Source organism: Psammomys obesus, unplaced genomic scaffold, assembly GCF_907164565.1.
Source record: "Psammomys obesus unplaced genomic scaffold, mPsaObe1.curated_primary_1811, whole genome shotgun sequence".
NCBI classification, from domain to species: Eukaryota; Metazoa; Chordata; class Mammalia; order Rodentia; family Muridae; genus Psammomys; species Psammomys obesus.
Window position 1 is genome coordinate 35,927,737 of NW_026585504.1, and position 19,196 is coordinate 35,946,932.

Consider the following 19,196-nt stretch of genomic DNA (forward strand, 5'->3'; position numbering starts at 1 on the left):
GCAGCCTGCAGGGATCACTAATTAATGTAAACTCATTTTCCCAGGCAGAACAGTCTGTGTGATTATTTGTTATTTCTCAATAAACACAAGAAGAACATAAAGGCATTTTTCTTCCACTGTGTTTTCATAGCACCTTGCATCATTGTGTCCTATCACATCATTGTAAGATTTTATCAAATTTATCTAAAGGTTGAACTCCTTGGCATACTTTCTCAATTAAACATACAGACTTTAAAATGTTTACCACAAAAAGAAACAAAACAACAAAGATTCCTAAACTTAAAATACAAAATCACTAGAAAATTAAATGATTCATAAATATATTTATTTTATGTCTTTAGCTCCACAAATGTTTTACTAATGCTACTATCAAACATTTATGCTTTCCGGTTTGGGCTACCTATCCATATCAGAACTTTTTGATGTAGATACTAGTTTCATATGGGATGGGGGTTTAGTAGGATTCTGAGATGTACTACTGGGGAATAAAGAAGTTATTAAAATATTTATTAGCAGTGATAGAAAGTCAAAGAAGCAACAACATTTTCAGAGCTGCACAGAGAGGGTTGATGCCCCAGCACCTAAGACACACAGCAGAGGAGGAACCTGGAGGGAATCAGAGCCCATAAGTGAGTCTCTTCTTATGCCTTTTAAGAATAGAAATGGTTTCTAGCAAGAGTCTACAGCCAGGTGGTCTGATCTCCAAGCAGGAAGAAGGGAATAATATGGAGAACAGTATGTGGCAAGCCTCGATTCACTTCCCAGCTGGTATGCCATGGCGTGAATAAATTGGCCAACTTGGAACTCATAGACAAAGTTCCAGGAGGATGTCTGTCAGTATGTATGAAAGCAAGAGAAATGTATTAGAAATACTGTGGTTTCAGCAGGGCCTAGATTCTAAGATTAAAGTAGGTGTAATATAGGTCATCTGGAGTAAATATTTAAAAAATAGCATGTTGTCTGTCACCTGCCTTTTCCTCTGTACTATTCCTTAATTTTCAGAGAGAAAGAGAGGGAAAAACAAAATTAAAATCACTGGAAATGACTGACTCCAAATTCTCTGCTAGTGTCTCTTGTCAGGGATTCCAAACTATTTCAGGGAGGAAAATTTCCTATCCTGTTGTAAAAGTGCATTATATGATTTTTCAGTGTTATTTTAGAAATGAGTGAGAGTACTGAATTCCTGCCCTTCTTCCTAGATGTTTATCTCCTTGAGAATACTCACCTGGAATATTTCTCTTCTTCCATCATTGCATATCTCCATCTGGTCAATTTCTTTTTTATGTTTTTTAAATTTTTTTCTTTGTTATAATTATTTATTATAATTTATTCAGTTTTTATGCCAGCTGTAGACCCCTCCCTCATCACCTTCTGGTCCCATCCCCCCTTCCTCTTCCCAACCTTTGTCCTGCCCTGGTCCAATGAAAGGAGAGGTCCTTCTCCCCTATTATCTGACCCTACAATATCAGGTATCATCAGGACTGTCTGGATCCACTTTCTCTGTGGTCTATTTAGGTACCTCACCAGGGGAGAGGTAATCAGAGAGCCAGCCACTGAGTCCATGTCAGAGACAATCCCTATTCCCCTTTCTAGGGAATTCCACATGGAGACTAAGCAACCCATGGGCTACAACTGAGCAGGGGGTCTAGATCCTCTCCATATATGGTCCTTGGTTGATTCATCAGTCTCTGCAGGACCCCATGAGCCCAGATTTTTTAGCTGTGTTGATATCCTTGTGGTGATCCTGTCCCTTCCAGGTGTTTCTATTCTTTTAATTAAATTTTTATATTTTTTACTAATTACAGTTTATTCACTTTGTATCCAAGCTGTAGCCCTTCCTTCATTCCCTTGAAATCCCACCCACTCCCCGCTTCTTCTCCCATGCCCCTCCCAAGTCCACTGATAGGAGAGGTCCTCCTTCTCTTCCAACTAGTTTATCAGGTCTCATCAGGCCTGGCTGCATTGTCCTCCTCTGTGGCCTGGCAAGGATGCTCCCCCCTCAGGGGCAAGTGATCAAAGAGTCAGCCACTGAGTTCATGTCAGAGACAGTCCCTGTTCCCCTTTCTAGGGAACCTACTTGGAGACTGAGCTGCCATGAGCTACGTCTGAGCAGGGGTTCTAGGTTATATCCATACATGTCCTTGGTTGAGTATCAGTCTCACAAAAGACCCCTGTGTCCAGATAACTTAGTTTTGTTGCTCTCCATGTGGAGGTCCTGTCCTCTCCTCTTGGTATCATTTTCCCCCTCTTCCATAAGACTCCCTGCACTCTGTCAGAGTTTGGTCATGAGGCTCAGCATTTGCTTCTATGCACCGCTGGGTTGAGTCTTTCAGAGGCCCTCTGTGGTAGGCTACTGTCCTGTTTCCCATTTTCTCCCTCTTCCAATGTCCATCCTGTTTCTCTTTCTGAGTGAAGATTGATCATCTTACTCAGGGTCCTCCTTCTTGCTTAGCTTCTTTAGGTGTACAGATTTTACTATGCTTATACTATATTATATGTCTACTATCCACTTATAAGTGAGTATATACCATGTGTGTCTTTCTGCTGCTTGGATATGTCACTCAGGATGATCTTTTCTAGTTCCCACAATTTGCCTGCAAATTTCATGATTTCCTTGTTATTAATTGCTGAGTAGTATTCCATTGTGTAAATGTATCACAATTTCTGTGTCCATTCCTCAGTTGAGGGACATCTGGGTTGTTTCTAGGTTCTGGCTATTATGAGTAAACCTGCTAAGAACATGGTTGAGCAACAGATCACCAGCAGCACAGGTTCTAAGAGCAACAATCAACAAGTGGGACCTCATGAAACTGAAACGCTTCTGTAAAGCAAAGGACTCTGTCATCAGAACGAAACAACAATATAAAGACTGGGAAAGAATCTTCACGAAGACTATATCTGACAGGGGCTAATATTCAGAATATATAAAGAACTAAAAAACTTAAAAAGCAACAAATCAAGTAATCCAAGTATAGAGCTAAATAGAGAATTCTCTGTAAAGGAATATCGAATGGCAAAGAAACACTTAAAGAAATGTTCAATGTCTTTAGTCATCAGGGAAATGCAAATCAAAATGATCCTGAGATTTCAACTCACACCCATCAGAATGGCTAAGATCAAAAACTCAAGTGACAATACATGCTGGTGAGGATGTGGAGAAATGGGAACCCTCCTCTAATGCTGGTAGGAATATAATCTTGTACAACCACTTTGGAATCCAATCTGGAGCTTTCTCAGACAATTAGGAATAGAGCTCCCTCAAGATCCACATATACCACTCCCAGGCATATATTCAAAATATGCTCAAGTACCTCCATGTCTTTCTATCTGCCCTTTCTTCCACAAGATTCCATGTACTCTGCGCAAAATTTACCTTTGAGTCTCAGCATCTGCTTTGTTACCCTGATGAATAGTGTCCTTCTAGGGCCCTCTGTAGAAGGTTCCTGTTTTATTCCTGTCTTCTCCTACTTCTGATGTCTATCCTGTTTGCCCTTCTGAATGAGAATTAAGATCCTCTTTGTTGTTTAGCTTCTTTTGGTCTGTAGTATTCTTTAGGATTGTAGTATAGTTATTCTATATTATATGGCTAATATTCACCTATAAGTGAGTATATACTATGCGTGTCTTATTTCTTCAGGGTTACCTCACTCAGGATGACCTTTTCTATTTCCATCCATTTGCCTGCAAATTTCATGATTTCTTTGATTTTAATTGTTGGTTAGTATTCCATTGTGTAAATGTATCACAATTTCTGTATCTGTTTTTCAGTTGAGAGACATCTAGGTTGTTTCCAGATTCTGGGTATTATGAATAAAGCTGCTATGAACATAGTTGAGCAAATGTCCTTGTTGTGTGGTTGGGCATCTTTCAAATATATGCCCAGGAGTGCAATAGCTGGATCTTGAGGTAGCATTATTCCTAATTTTCTGAAAAAGCAACAGATTGTTTTCCAAAGTGGTTGTACAAGTTTACATTCCCACTAAATCTGACAAAGGACTAAACTTCAGAATATATAAAGAATTCAGGAAGTTAAACACCAACAAACCAAGGAATCCAATTGAAAAAATAGGATACAGAGCTAAACAGAGATTTCTCAACAGTGGAATTCTGAACAGCAGAGAAACACTTCATGAAATGCTCAGTGTCTTTAGTCATCTGGGAAATGCAAATCAAAATGACCCTGATATTCTCCCTTATAGCTACCAGAATGACTAAGATAAAAAAAAACTCGAGGGATGACACATGCTGGAGAGGATGTGAAAAAAAGGGAACCCTCCTCCACGTTGTCAATTTTTATCTCATGCATTTCTTGATAAAACACACTTTCAGTAACCAAGTTTCTTGATGGGAGGAGACTGAATATCAAATCATATGGAACATCCATGAGAATATTCACAGTAACTGAGTACTTAAATGCCAAATAAACCAGGTTTCAGAAGGTACCAGAAGGGCAAAGCAGGAGCTTTGTACCTGTGGGCAGTCTGTGATAGTAAAATAGCACAAGAAGCACATACTTGTTTTTAACAAGAATGAGATGTGGGAAGTATTGCGGCCACGGGGATAATAGCCTTCACATGTCTTCTTAGCTCCTAGTCTTTTACCAGCCACTCTGCTTGTCTTTTAATCCCTCCAGATCCGGTTTTCATCCACATGGAATGTGTAGCCTATGTCATGCATATACACCTTCAATACAAATTCTTCAAATACCAGATCCAAATTCAAATGTCTTTAGAAAATTATTTCTGTATTAATATCCAGATTTGTGATTCCATTCCTTTAGATTCGACGCTAGACCATGTTAGTGCAATTTTACACATGTGGTTCATTATAATCTCTGGTTTCCAACCGTGTGAAAAATCTATGAGGACATGAATTATTCTATTTCTTTCTATCTCCACTATGTAGCATCTGAAACTCTGCTAGACAGCTAAGATTTCTACAAATGTTGTTTTAATATGCACACCTTTAAAAACTTTCCTCTTGAATTTAAACCACAAATTCTATCTAAGAATCCATGGCAGAATTTTTTTTCTCAGAATTTCACTATTTTTTTCCTTTTCTTTTTTTTCCCTTTTTTCTTTTTTTTTTTTTTTAAAAAAAATTAGTGTTAGTTATAGTTTATTAACTTTGTATCCCAGCTGTATCTCCCTCCTGCCTTCCCTAGCAATCCCACCCTCCCTCCCTCATCTCCTCCCTGCCCCTTTCCAAGTCCACTGATTGGGGAGGTCCTCCTCGCCTTCCATCTGGCCCTGGTTTATCAGGTATCTTCAGGACTGGATGCAAAGTCCTCCTCTGTGACTTAGCAGGGCTGCTCCTCACTCCAGGGGAGGGGGAGCAGAAGTCAAAGAGCCTAATTACATTTGAAATTGCAAGGTACTTCACTGAGAATTCCCTTTAAGAGTTTCATTCAATACTGTGAGCTCTCTGGTTCCCCAGGATTCCCGTGTTTCTTTGTGGCGTCTGTTTCCTAAAGCTTGGACTGTTTTAAACACAGTGTGGCACACTAGGAGGAACAGTGAAGTGTGATGCAGATGTGTTTCTATGTGAAATCGTGCTCGACACCAAATAATATTATAATGTTTGCAGGATAATATTTAAATTGAATTTTATTCTCAAATGATTATTTCCTTTTGCAAAGAAAGCCTTTCTATTAAGCACACACTTAAAATGTTCAAATTAAATCTCTTCATGATAAAGTAATGGCCCAAGGCAGCTCCTTAATAGAAGATAAGGCCAAAGTCATTTTATTCCCTAAAGCATGCTGCAGAGATTCAAAAATCCTCCCCTCCCCTTTCCTTTTACAATGATGCCACAACTAAATTGTTTATCTATTATGAACTCCAGCTTTGTATTTGGAAAATGGTTTTGAGAGTCTAAAACAAAATATTTTAAAAGGCCAGAGCTTCATGTTTCATCTCTTTCAGTTTAATGGAAATAACACAACCTAACTCATTGATTAAATATTATGTAACATGTAGTATGTGCTTTTAGTTGCTTGTTTTAGGGTACTATTTTTCTTTAGAGTGTCCATGAAATCTTTAAGATATGTAGGTGGAAGCAGATAAACGACATATAGCATGAAATCAATAGTCAGTAAATATCATATCATATCTATCTATCTATCTATCTATCTATCTATCTATCTATCTATCCATCCAGTTGTATTTTGAGCAAGGACATTTATTGTAAGCTGCATTTTTCACTTCTGTTTTACTTTATTAATAGCTTTCCCACTTATTTTGTAAAGCATCTGAGGTTTGCATCATTCCATTTGCCACACGAGTTTGGTATAGTGTATCTAATTGCTGTTTTCTGGAAGTTTGGGATCAATTTCACACACCATGCCTTGCTCGTTTTCATTCTGAAACATAAATCCCACAGAAGATCAAGATACCTCACATAGATCTTTGCAGACAGTCAACATATCAATATGCCTAGAAGCAAAAGATGAATTCCCCACTGTTTGATCAATAGAGCAATAACTGCAAGTGTTATGGATGAAGATAAAGCTATCCTTTCTGTTTTCATACCTAACCACTTTATTTGACTTGATCTCATCTGCCTTAGAGAACTCTATTGCCTGACTACACACAATGCAAAGAACATATTTCATTCGATTGATTCGCAATTTCCTCATCATTAATTTCATTGACTGAGTATTAGGCTTTCGAATTAGAGCCAGAGGACACTCAAACAGTGAAGTTCTGTCAATTTTCCAAAAGAAATTTCCTTTCTTTCTTCATTCCCTCCCTATTTCCCTCTCCAATTTCTTTGTTGCTTCTTCTTCTCCCAGACATATACACACACTCTCTCTTTTCCTCACTCCCTTCCTTTCTGCCTCACTTCCTATTTTCTCAAATTGGAGGAGTACAGTTCTTACAATTGTAGGATTTTTCTGTGACTCCCCCAAAGCAAACACACTTCATACTGAAATCTCCGTCTTTGAATATGGCTGTAGCAGATGACTACCAAATTACCTTTTTATCTTGGTTAAATAACTTGATCTAAATTCAAGGATAATGTAGTCCATGGCCAAGTGATATCTGTTCACAAAATCATCAGTGAGAAATCACGAATGCCAATATCTATTGGTATTGAGAATGAGAAAATTCAGAGACATTTGGATGAAAAATAACTCTCACATCAAGAGTATCACAATGAAGTGGAGAAATTTTTAAATGATAAAGCTGTGTCATCTTCTGAGAAATGCATTTGGAAAAAGAAGATGGAGAAGAGAGGAGCCTGCTGTTGCTATCTAATTAATCATTAGTTTTCATATTGTATTGTGGATTGGTCTGGTGCTCAGTGTATTCAAATGCTAAATTCTGGGCCTCAAGATCTGGTTGCAGTCAGGAAGAGTGCATTGTCATGTACATTGATCAATGCTGTGAAAACTTTCATCTTCAATTATCTCTGATTGTTTAATAAGAAAAGTTGAAAAACCAAATCTGGGCAGAGGAAATAGGTAGGTGGAATTTTGTTCCTGGTCTTGGGAATGAAGGTAGGGCCCTCAAGGTAGAAGGAGAGAAGAAGAAAGAAGAGGAAAAAGGATGTGGTGAGGAATACCTGATGGAGCAGAAACAGCCCAGACAAAATAGATATGGCATGTATTACAGAGTGCATTGTTGGGGAATAGCAAAACTAGCATAGAGGATTAGTATAAATGGATATCTGCCCAGTTATGGTAATTAAAACTTAGTAAATCTTATATGAGTCTCTGTCTCATTCATTTGGGAGCTAGAGTAGCTGATTAGAAGAGTCCTCCTGAAATACAAATAGCTTTACAACATTGTCAATTTGTTTTCTTACTCATGTTAAACCCAATCATGGCTTTCTGAGTTCAGTATTTATTGTAAGACCCTGATGAACCACCAGCCATAAGAATAAAGATACTAAGACCTTTTGGAATTTTGAAGCTTAGGCCTTACCTAGGCAGACTCTCAACTAGATTATATAAACTAATCCTACCATCTAAACCCATCCCACCACATGGCTAGCCATATTTTCCAGGCCCATAGTCATATCTGTCTCCTCTCATGCCTCCTGGTAAAAGAAGCCCCCCCCCTTCTTCTTTCCAGAGTCCCTTCCTCTGCTTGGAAATCCCACCTTCCACTTTCTGCCCTAGCTCTTAATGACCAGATCTTTATAGCAACTAATCAACAGTGAGACATATGTAATGCAACCCTTAAAAAGTCTAGAGATAAAGGACGGTGTGATCTTCTCTGTAGGATTTACAAAACAGGCTGGTAATGAGTCATGATACAGTAATTATGATATCAGAATCTGTTAGCATTTAGCTCACTGCAATTAACAATCAAATATACAGAGACAGGCCTTAATACAATGTGAATGAAGGAGGTCACCTCTACAAGTTTTCTTACTTACAAACTAAAGACAAGGTTTGGCATTGAATAACAGAACAGTTATTGTGTGTGGCAACATCCGAATATTCATATCATAATGACACTAATGCTCTGATTAAAAACTGATTTGAATGATATATTCTACTTTCTTTTTTAAATGTTCAAGCAAATATAAAATCAGATATATTTATCTATCAGGCTATGATCATTGCCCTGGTTCCTACTGCTTCATACAAAATTATAAAGAAAAAAAATGATCCTGTATTTGACAATGCCACAAATAAATTTAAATTATACCTGTGCAACTTTAAGTGACATACAATGGAACAGAATACCTCAACTATAAAGAAAAGTCATTTCTGAAAATGAGGCCAATGAAAAGAAAGTAGAAGTCTAAAAAGAAAGAGTCTAAAGTCTAAATTCTACAAAGAAAGTAGAAGAAAAAATAATATATTTTATTTTAGTCTGTATTGAAATGCTCAGCATACACTTTATATATCACATCTCATTAATTAATTGGAAAGAATTTTTCGTGTTGGCAGAGTGGAAACAGAAATGATAGAGATAGGTTAAATGAATCCCTAAATAGTTTCAAGGAGAAAATAGGCCATTTATAATTTAATAGTGTTAGTGGCTCTGCAATATAACATATGGTAAGTACATGTAGGACCCTAGGTTCACTCCAAACTATGTTCTCAGAAGTCAATGATCTGCCTACTATTTTCTTCTTCTCTCTAAATTATAGTAAAATTTGAGCTACTTTTTCAGCTAAGCATTGACCACAACACTATAAAAACAGAGCATGCATAAATTCAACTAATGGCTTAAATAATTACAGCAAAAGATGTACTTAAACCAAAAAATAATGTCACATAATCTATATATCAACAGTCATGAGTTATAACATACAGTTATTGGTAGTTAACACCCTTGAAAGTTTTGAGGGAGAATAAAGTAAAATTATCCTTTTGCTTGTCATTTGTGAAAATCAAATCTTTCATAAAACACAAGGCAACGTTTTCTGTGTCTAGATTGGTGGCTTTTTTTTTTTTCTTTTAGGAATATTGGCATTAAATACACAATATTGACCAAGTGATTAAAATTACTTCTGTTAATAAATTTATGTGTCTCATTTAAAAAAATAAGGTGTGTCTTGAGTTTTTTTTTTTTCCCTTCATGTACTGTTTAAGTAGTAACAAAGGAAAAAAAAAAGAACAAGGAAACTAAATAAGGACTAATAGGGATCTAAAAGAATCAAAGAGGGGTGGATTATAATTGGAATTGTGGAAATGTCCTAACAAAGCCCATTTTTACTATCATTTTGCTTATAAACAAATAAGTTTATGTGGAATCCATTTTCACAAATAATTTATCCTCTGCTCTCCTTTTCCCTTCTGTTCCTCTTTTTTTCTGTGTGTTAGTGAGTATGGCATGTGTGAGTGTGTTACATGAGTACAACTGTGCACCTGGGGCTTGGCTAGTAGCCCACATTTACATACAGAATCATGAGGCTACTTATCAGAGAAGTGAAGCCTTTTGTACATTCTAGTAGCCATGGAAGAATTAGAATACTAATGTTGCAACTGAGAAGCACCAATCATTAGAAAATTAAGAAAGTAATTAAAAACCTCTGGTTTTGTTTTTGGATATTTTTCCCCCAAATTTCCCATTTATTTTGCTTCATCTGGTCATTGTCAGATTTCACAACTGATTGGTCTTCAAAGTTTTTTTCTTTCTGATGATCATACTTAATTTGTTTCAATTTACTCAAATTGTTTCCTGCTGTGAATGCGAACACCAGGTAAAAAAACCAAAAAGTTGGTAAGAAAAGAGAGAGAACATTAAAATTCTTTGTGAAGGACTGATATCTAATAACTATATTCCTTTTTTTTTAAATTTATTTACTTTTATTAATTACAGTTTACTCACTTTGTATCGCAGCTGTAGGCCCCTCCCTCATCACCTCCCAATCTTACCCTTTTTCCTTCATCTCCTGCCATACCCCTACCCAAGGACACTGATAGGGGAGGTCCTCCAACTCTTCCATCTGACCCTAGCATATCAGGTCTCATCAGGACTATCTGCACTGTCTTTCTCTGTGGCTGGTAGGGCTGCTCCCCCATAAAGCTGATGTGATCAAAGAGCCAGACACTGAGTTCATGTCAGAGAGAGTTCCTGTTCCCATTATTAAGGAATCCACTTGGAGACTGAGCTGCCATGGGCTACATCTGTGCATGGGTTCTAGCATATCTCTATGCATGGTCCTTGGATGGAGTATCAGTCTCAGAAACGACCCCTGTGCCTAAAATTTTTGGTTTTGTTGTCTCCATGTGGAGCTCCTGTCCCTTCTATGCCTTTCTTTCTTTTTTTTTTTTAACTTTTATTAGTTACACTTTATTCATTTTTTATCCCACCATAAACCCTTCTCTCCTTCCCTCCTAATCCCACCTTTCCTTCCCCTTCTTCACACATGCCCCTCCCCAAGTCCACTGATAGGGGAGGTCCTCCTCTCCTTCCTTCTGATCTTAGTCTATCAGATCACATCAGGAGTGGCTGCATTGTCATCTTCTGTGGCCTGGTAAGGCTGCTCCCCCCTCAGGGGGAGGTAATCAAAGAGCAGGCCAATCAGATTATGTCAGAGGCAGTCCCTCTTCCCATTACTATGGAACCCACTTGGACACTAAACTGACATGTGCTACATCTGTGCAGGGGTTCTAGGTTATCTCCATGCATGGTACTTGGTTGAAGTATAAGTCTCTGGAAAGACCCCTGTGTTCAAATTTTCTGGTTCTGTTGCTCTCCTTCTGGAGTTCCTGTCCTCTCCAGATCTTACTATTTGCCACTTCTTACATAGGATTCCATGTACTCTGCCCAGCAGTTGGCCATAAGTCTCAGCATCTGCTTTGATAGTCTGCAGGGCAGAGCCTATCAGAGGCCCTCTGTGGCAGGTTCCTAACTTGTTTCCTGTTTTCTTCTTCTTCTGATGTTCATCCTCTTTGTCTTTTGGGATAGGGATTGAGCATTTTAGTCAGAGTCCTCCCTCTTGATTAGTTTCTTTAGATGTACAGATTTTAGTAGGTTTATCCTATATTATATGTCTATATGAGTGAGTATATACTGTGTGTGTCTTTCTGTTTCTGGGACAGCTCACTCAGGATGATCCTTTCCAGTTCCCACCATTTACCTGAAAATTTCATGATTTCCTTGTTTTTCATTGTTGAGTAATATTCCATTGTGAAATCACCTGTATTATGTGATGATTTAGAATCTTTATTGAATCTTCATTTTTAATTTTAATATAGATTATTCTCTATACAATATTTCCAGCCCATATCTTTCACTCCTTCCACTCAACCCTGGTTCCCCCAACCACTACTCTCGATGGGATTTACTACCCTTTCTTCTTTCAGAAATGAGCAGGCTTCCAAGAGAGAACAAGCAAACATGGCAAAATAAAATGCAATAAGACAAAGCAAAAATCTTCATGCTGAGGCTGGACAGGCAACCAAATAGGAAAAAGAATGGCAAGAGAAGGCAAAAGGGTCAAAGAAACACCCCCTTCCATAGTTATGAGTCACAAACACACACATAAAAGAGAACAAAAACTAACAAACAAAACGACAACAAGCAAACAAACAAAAACAAGCTACCAGTAACAACAAATGTGCAGAGGACCTGGTTCAGAACCCTGCAGGCCCTGTGCTTGCCACTTCAGTATCTGTGAACTCATATGAGTCCTTATTTGACTCAGGGGGCTTTATTCCCGTGGTGTCCTTCATCTACTCTGACTCATTAACTCTTCTCTCCTCTTCTTCCTCAGGATTCCTGGAACTACCAGGCAGAGACTCCCAATGTAGAATCTCTTTCCTCAGAATGTCTAGCTATGGTTCTCTGCACACACTCCCTTCTGCTGCCAGAGAAATCTTCTCTGATGAAGACTGGACGAGGCACAAATCTATGAGTATAACTGAATATCGTTAGGAATCATGTCATTAATTTTGCAGTGTTTGGTTTGGTTTGGTTTGGTTTGGTGTAGGAATAGTCATCTTTGGTTCTGCCCTCAGTTGCTGGCCATCTAGTACCTGGTTCCAGGACCCACTGTAGGTGCTGGGTTCCCTTCTGAGTGAAGTGGTCCTCAATTTAAATCAAACATTAGTTGGTCACTCCTTCAAGTTATGTGCCATCATTGCCCCAGCACGTCTTGAGAACAGGACAGATTGGAGGTGGATAGTTTTGTGGCTGAGTTGATGTTTACATTTCTCTATCAGTAGCCTGCACTGTACTTTTTATTGCCAAAGAGACTAGAACATAGGACAGAAGTCTCCAGGCAGGTACAGCTTGGTATCTCATTGAGCTGTGCTGATGTTGTCTTCTTCATTGGGGCCCCAATGTCCATGGAAAGCCCTCTATCCTAGCACCAGCCTGAGTTGTTTGAAGGTCTTCAGTGGATACCTTTCCATAAACAAAAGCATAACCTTCAGTACTGGAAGTCCTTGCTAGGATCACTCTCATAGTTTCCAGGAACTTCCCACTGCATTAGATTGTCACACTGTGCTCCAAATGCTCTCCCTCTTTACCGCCATCTCATCTTCCCCTACTGGATCACTCTTGCTTCCACTTTCACACACAAAATCTATTGTATTTTATTATCCCAGGAATATCAATGCTTCTTCCTAAAGCTCTCCTGTTTACTTAACCTCTCTGAGTCTGTGGCTTTTAGCTTGTTTGCCATCTACTTAAAAGGTAATACCACTTATGAGTGAAGACATAGCATATTTTCTTTCTGGGTTTGGGTTACCACACTCAGGATACAATTTTCTAGTTCCATCCATTTTTCTGCAAATTTCAAGATGTTAAAAAACGAACAAACAAACAAACAAAAATACTGGGAAGTGTTCTATTGTGTATATGTACAACAGTTTATTCATTCTTCAGTTGGGGGACATCTAGGCTGTTTCCAGTTCCTGGCTATTATTGGCTATTATGAATAAAACATGCTTGAGCTAGTGTCCTTTTGGTAGGATGGATGGTATGAGTAATCAGGCAGCTCCACCATCAGCTCTAGGAACCTGGCAATAGCAGAAAACGTCATCACTGGTGCACCATCACCAGCGCAACACCTTCTTCAACCTCCAGAAGCCACGTGTTGGAGTCTGAACACGTACTGAGCTGTGACAGCTTTACGATGACAGCTTTACGACAGCCACAAAGCACGCATCTTGCACAGGCGCAGTCAGCTTGTAAAAGACCTGTCCACTTTGCTCTGCCCCTTTTCGTCCCGCTGCCACTTCCCCCAGAGCTTCTGCGTCCCCCTTCCCTAATAAGCCTCACACGTGAGGCCTGCCTTGTAGTGTGACTTCTTGTATTCCATCATTCAGCATCATGGTCTAAATCCTAACAGATGGGTCTTGAGGTAGATCAATTCCCAGTTTTTTGAGGCACTGCCTTATTGATTTCCATAGTGACTATACAAGTTAGTACTCCCACCAGCAATACGGGAGTGTTCCCATCTCTGCACATGCTTGGCAGCAAGAGCTGTCACTTTGGTTATTTATCTTAGCCATTCTGACAGGTATAAGATAGACCCTCACAGAGATTTTTCTTTTCATTTCCCTGATGACCAAAGACGTTAAACATTTCTTTAAGTATTTCTCATGCATTTGAGATTTTTCAATCGATAACTCTCTGTTTAGGTCTGTACCCCATTTATTACTTGGATTAATTGTTTTTGTGATATCTAGTTTTTTGAATTCTATATATATTTTAGATATTAGTCCTCCATCAAATGTAGATTTGGTAAAGATATTTAACCATTCTGTATTATGCCACTTCGTCTAATTCATAGTGTCCTTTGTCTTACGGAAGCTTTTTACAGTCACGACGTCCTATTTATTAGTTGTTGATCCGAGTGCCTGCACTACCAGCATTCTGTTTAGAAAGTCTTCTCTTGTGGTCAACACATTCAAGGGCATGCCCACTGTCTCTTTTATCAGGTTCAGTGTACCTGGCTTTATGTGGAAATCCCTGGTCTGCTAGGACTTGAGTTTTGTGCAGGGTAATGGATACAGATCTATTTGCACTCTTCTACCTGCAGATATGCAGATTGAACAGCACCATTTGTTGAAAATTCATTTGTTCAGTGTGCATTTGTGCTTTCTTTATTAAAAAAAAATATCGCAGAAACATAGGTGTGTGGTTTTATGGCTCGGTGTTCACTTTGATTCCATTTATCAATGTGTCTGTTTTTATGCCGATACCATGGTTTTGTTGTTGTTGCTGTTTGTTTGATTTTTTCTTCCTATGCTTCTGTAGTACAACATGAAATCAAGAGCGGTGACACCTTCAAGAGTCCTTTTATTGTTCAGACAGCCTTTAGCTATCCTAGGTTTTCTGGTTGTTTTTCTGTTTGTTTGTTTGGTTTGGTTTGGTTTGGTTTTTTTCTCCGTATGAGGTAGAGAATTGTGCTTTCAAAGACTACAAAGAGTTGTGTTGGTTTTCCATGGTGTAGATTGCATTTAATCTGTAAATTGCTTTTGTTAGGAGGCCTTTTTTTTCTATATTAATCCTACCAACCCACAAGTGTAAGAGATCTTTCCATATTATGCTATCTTCTTCAATTTGTTTCTTCAAAGATTTGAAGTTTTTGTCATACAAGTCTTTTGCTAGCTAGCTTGGTTAGGATTACCCCAAGATATTTTATATTGATTACAGCTATTTGTGAAGAGTGTTGCTTCCCTAATTTCTTTCTCAGTCAATTTGTCATTTGTATATAAGAGGACTATTTTTAAGTTAATCTTGGATCCAGATATTTTAATAAAGATATTTATTAGGTGTAGGAGTTCCTTGATAAAAATTTTGGGGTCACTTATTTATATCATCATATCATCTGCAATAACAATACTCTGAGTCCATTCCAGTTTGAATCTCCTTAAACTTAAGTAGTCTTACTCCTTCAGCTAAAATTTTATGTACTATATTGAATAAATATGGAGAAACTTGACTGCCATATCTTGTTTCTGATTTTAGTAAAATTTCTTTGAGTTTTTCTCCATTTAATTCGATGTTGGCTATAGGCTTACTGTAAATTACCTTTATTATGTTTAGGTATGTTCCTTGTACCCCTAATCCCTACAAGACTTTTAGCAGAAGGGGTGTTAAATTTTGTAAACGGCATTTTTTAATCAAAAGAGATTATTATATGTGTTTTTGATAAGCAGCAACTTTTAAAATTGCTTCAGAAAAAGAATACCTCATTATTTTTTAGTATTTTTAAATAAACAAACATATTTTAGGACAAACACTTTGTACAAAAATAACCAATGTTGTCCATTCATGTGCAACATTAATCATTAATGATTTTTAGTATTTAAGAAGATTTTTAATGGTATTGTTTTATGGTATGCTGAAATATAAAACTTGGTTGAATCAGTGTTATAGCTTAGATATGAGAAAATACAATTTTTAAATCTACTTTTCTAAATCATAATTTTCTCAGTTATAAACTAAAGTGAACATAAATTCAGACTGCTTGAAAAACATTTATGAACTTTACTCTGGCATAAAGACTAATTATACAAATAAACATTATGTATTCTGCTATACTTTCTGATGCAAATTTTTGGCTTCTGAACAAGGCTTGACTGACAATTTTACAACATTTAAAATTAGATTTTTCCAGACAAAATTAGTCTATTGTTCTTTCCTGTCTCCAAATCTACTTTCATGTGACTGGTAAGCACTTTTGATTTTCAAACAGAAGGGGGGAAAAAAACTCTTCACTTTTATTCAAGATTATTTTCATTGTATACTTTAGGTGGTGTATTACAAAGAAAACCAATTTTACTTCTAAACTGTTGTGCTCAGATCTTTAGGTCCCCAAAGACCACCAGGAGCCAGACCACATATTCACGAGCAAAGAATTTTATTCAGGCTTAAGCTCTGTCTCTCCAACATCACTAAAGCAGTGGATCAGAGAGAAGATCCCTAAGCAGCTGCAGGTAGGGTTTTTATTGGGGACTGAGGAAGGGCCTGGAATTTCTGGCTTACCATTTACACAACTGGGTAACATTTAGCCAAAGCAAGTTTGTTACAAAGTGATTGGCTAACTAACATAACACTGAGTGAACTATCTATAGACCTCAGGAATGTTAGGTATTTTCTGTGCCTTGAAATGCTCTACTGCTAGGTGGTGGACTGCTCAACACAAATGCCCAACCCTGAGATAAGGTACCTTCTCATTCTTGTGGTTATCTTCAGGATGTTCCTTGGGTAGGGAATCTTATGACCTTGTTTCTGGAATTGGTGATTTATGGTCTTGTTCCTGGTGACCTTGGGCTGGGTTCACTAGTTCCTGGTGACTTGGGTGACCTTGCTTATATCTAGTTCCTGGTGAAATTTGGGTGGTGTCAGGCCTGGCTCTCTCAAAACATCATAAATAAGCATACTAATTTGCAGTAGTAAATGATAATACTGGAAGAATTATTGAGGAATGTCATGAGCTGTGCATATTGGATCATTAGAGATAGATGGTCAGCTTGCCTATACTATTTAGTGATATCCAATGCAAGGGGAAACCCTCTCTTAATAAATGAAGTAGATGGCTCCCATAGCTCCTAAGAAACAATTTCTAAAGTTGGCCTCTGATTTTCATGTGTATACATGTGTACCCATATACACCCATACCCACATGAACATGCGCACAGTAAGCTAACTGTACACATACAGAGAGAGAGAGAGAGAGAAAGGTTGTTTCACACTGAGAAATTGTGGCAAATTTTGGCTTTTCATTTCTTTGCCATCTTCTTTTCTAAAGTATAAAGGGTAGAATAGTGATTACAGGAAATGAAGACTCCGTTAGCTTGAGTGGTGCCCTTTGGCTGATAGGCATACTATTCTCAAACTACAGCACTTCACTCTGCCAGTCTTTTCTAATGGAGAATCACTACATGCATATCTATGGCTCTCTGAAAATAATTTTTCTCTTTATAAAGAGTGAAACAGAGCAGGTAAAACATGAAAAGTCATTCATTTAGTGCAGCTAGAGAGCCATTCTGTACATAATTCCTGGGCATTAAGAAAGACATAATGAATGTTGGAAAGGGGTAATCACAGGTGTGTGCATGTGTCATCAGCAGACAGAGGGAGAGGTTAAAATGCCACAGCTGATACAAAAAGCCTTTCTCCCTTGGAAACACCTTCATAAGTATCCAAAATAAGCTGATTGTTAAAGTCTTCTCATCATACTTAACATAAAATTTCAAGTTAACTATTATCTATCAAAAAAAATGTGATGTTCATGTTTGAATTTCTGAGACTAATGGCATAGTTTATAAATCAATAAAACACACATAGAAGGAATGACTAAAATACAAATGGTAATGAACTGAATGAGTAGTATAAACAAACTTTATTCTAGAATATTCATATTTAAATTGCATATGCTTGAGGGCATGATAATTATTGTATTAACCACTATGCTTCCTTCCTTGAGACCACTCTGGCCTTCAAAAAGTAAAAGAGTTTGCTTGAAATAGTCATGTTCCTAGTTTGTAGCTGTTCACAGTTAAGTAATAAGAAGGCAACAGAAGATTGATAAACTGTGAAGATTTTTCTTAAAACTGACTGAACATCTAGAGCAGGTTTGAGCTCTATGAAGTCCATGCTGGCTCATATTCCACAAGCTAAGCATGTTTCACATCCAAAGAAAGCCACTAATTCCAGATTCCAGCACAAGTCCTAAATTTCTCTTTCTTCAAGATCTTCATTGTTTAAGGGCTGCAGAATCTTGGTGGTTGCAGAAGTACGGCTCAGTAAAATATACTGCTCTTCTTATTAATAGAAGCACAGAACTTATAGAGAAGATATTTCCAAAGTTAGAGGTTTGAAAGAGAATATGAGATTCAAACACCCTCCCTTGGCCTTTAATCTCACTGAGAAGGGGAACTAAAGCAGATAGTATGAGTTGATAGATTGAGGGAACTAGGTGGGAGGGGTTAAATTATATATATGATAAACCATAGCAACTTTATAATGAAAAGAGAAGATATAAAGAACCATGAACAGTAATACCATTGCAGCCTTATTTTTGTCCAAGAGAAAAAGGAGGGTGACAGACAAGTTGATGTCTTGAAAACCTCTTGGGATCCAATGCTATTTTACCGTGGCATATAGCTTATATTTTCTGATCATTCATTATGATTGACAGGCACTCATATATATTGTTTTCCCTCCATTTCATAGGCAGATCTTCTACTTCTATATTGTGGTGAGAGAAACTGAGATACAGGTTGTGCATGTGGACATGTAAATCAACCCATCACTTAGGAGATGTAGGCAGTAGAACTGAAATGTTTGAGGCAGACCTTCACAGCAGAAGGAAAACTTACCTCAATTCAAAGAGTCTAAAACTCAGAAAATCAAAATAATTTTCATAACTCAATATGATAAGAAATATCTCTGAAAAATTAAAACCAACCTACTTAGTCCTCTAATGTGTTCTTTTCATTACTCAAAAACATGGTGATTTTATAAGCTTTTAGTATTCACAGTATTAACACTATGAAAGACACAGCCAAATATAAACGGTTGGACTTAATTGGTTGTAGCAAGTCGTATAGGTTTAGAAGGCAATATAGCTTGGTATAACTCCAACATATCAAGTTTATTTAGATTAATACCATTGTGGATTGTTCATCTAAATAAATTGTATTAGTCCTTGAAGATTTGCCACCATCTTGTTTGGATTTCAGAGACCAGTGGCGTAGTTTATAAATCAATAAAACACACATAGAAGGAATGACTAAAAATACAAAAAGTAATGAACTAAATAAGTAT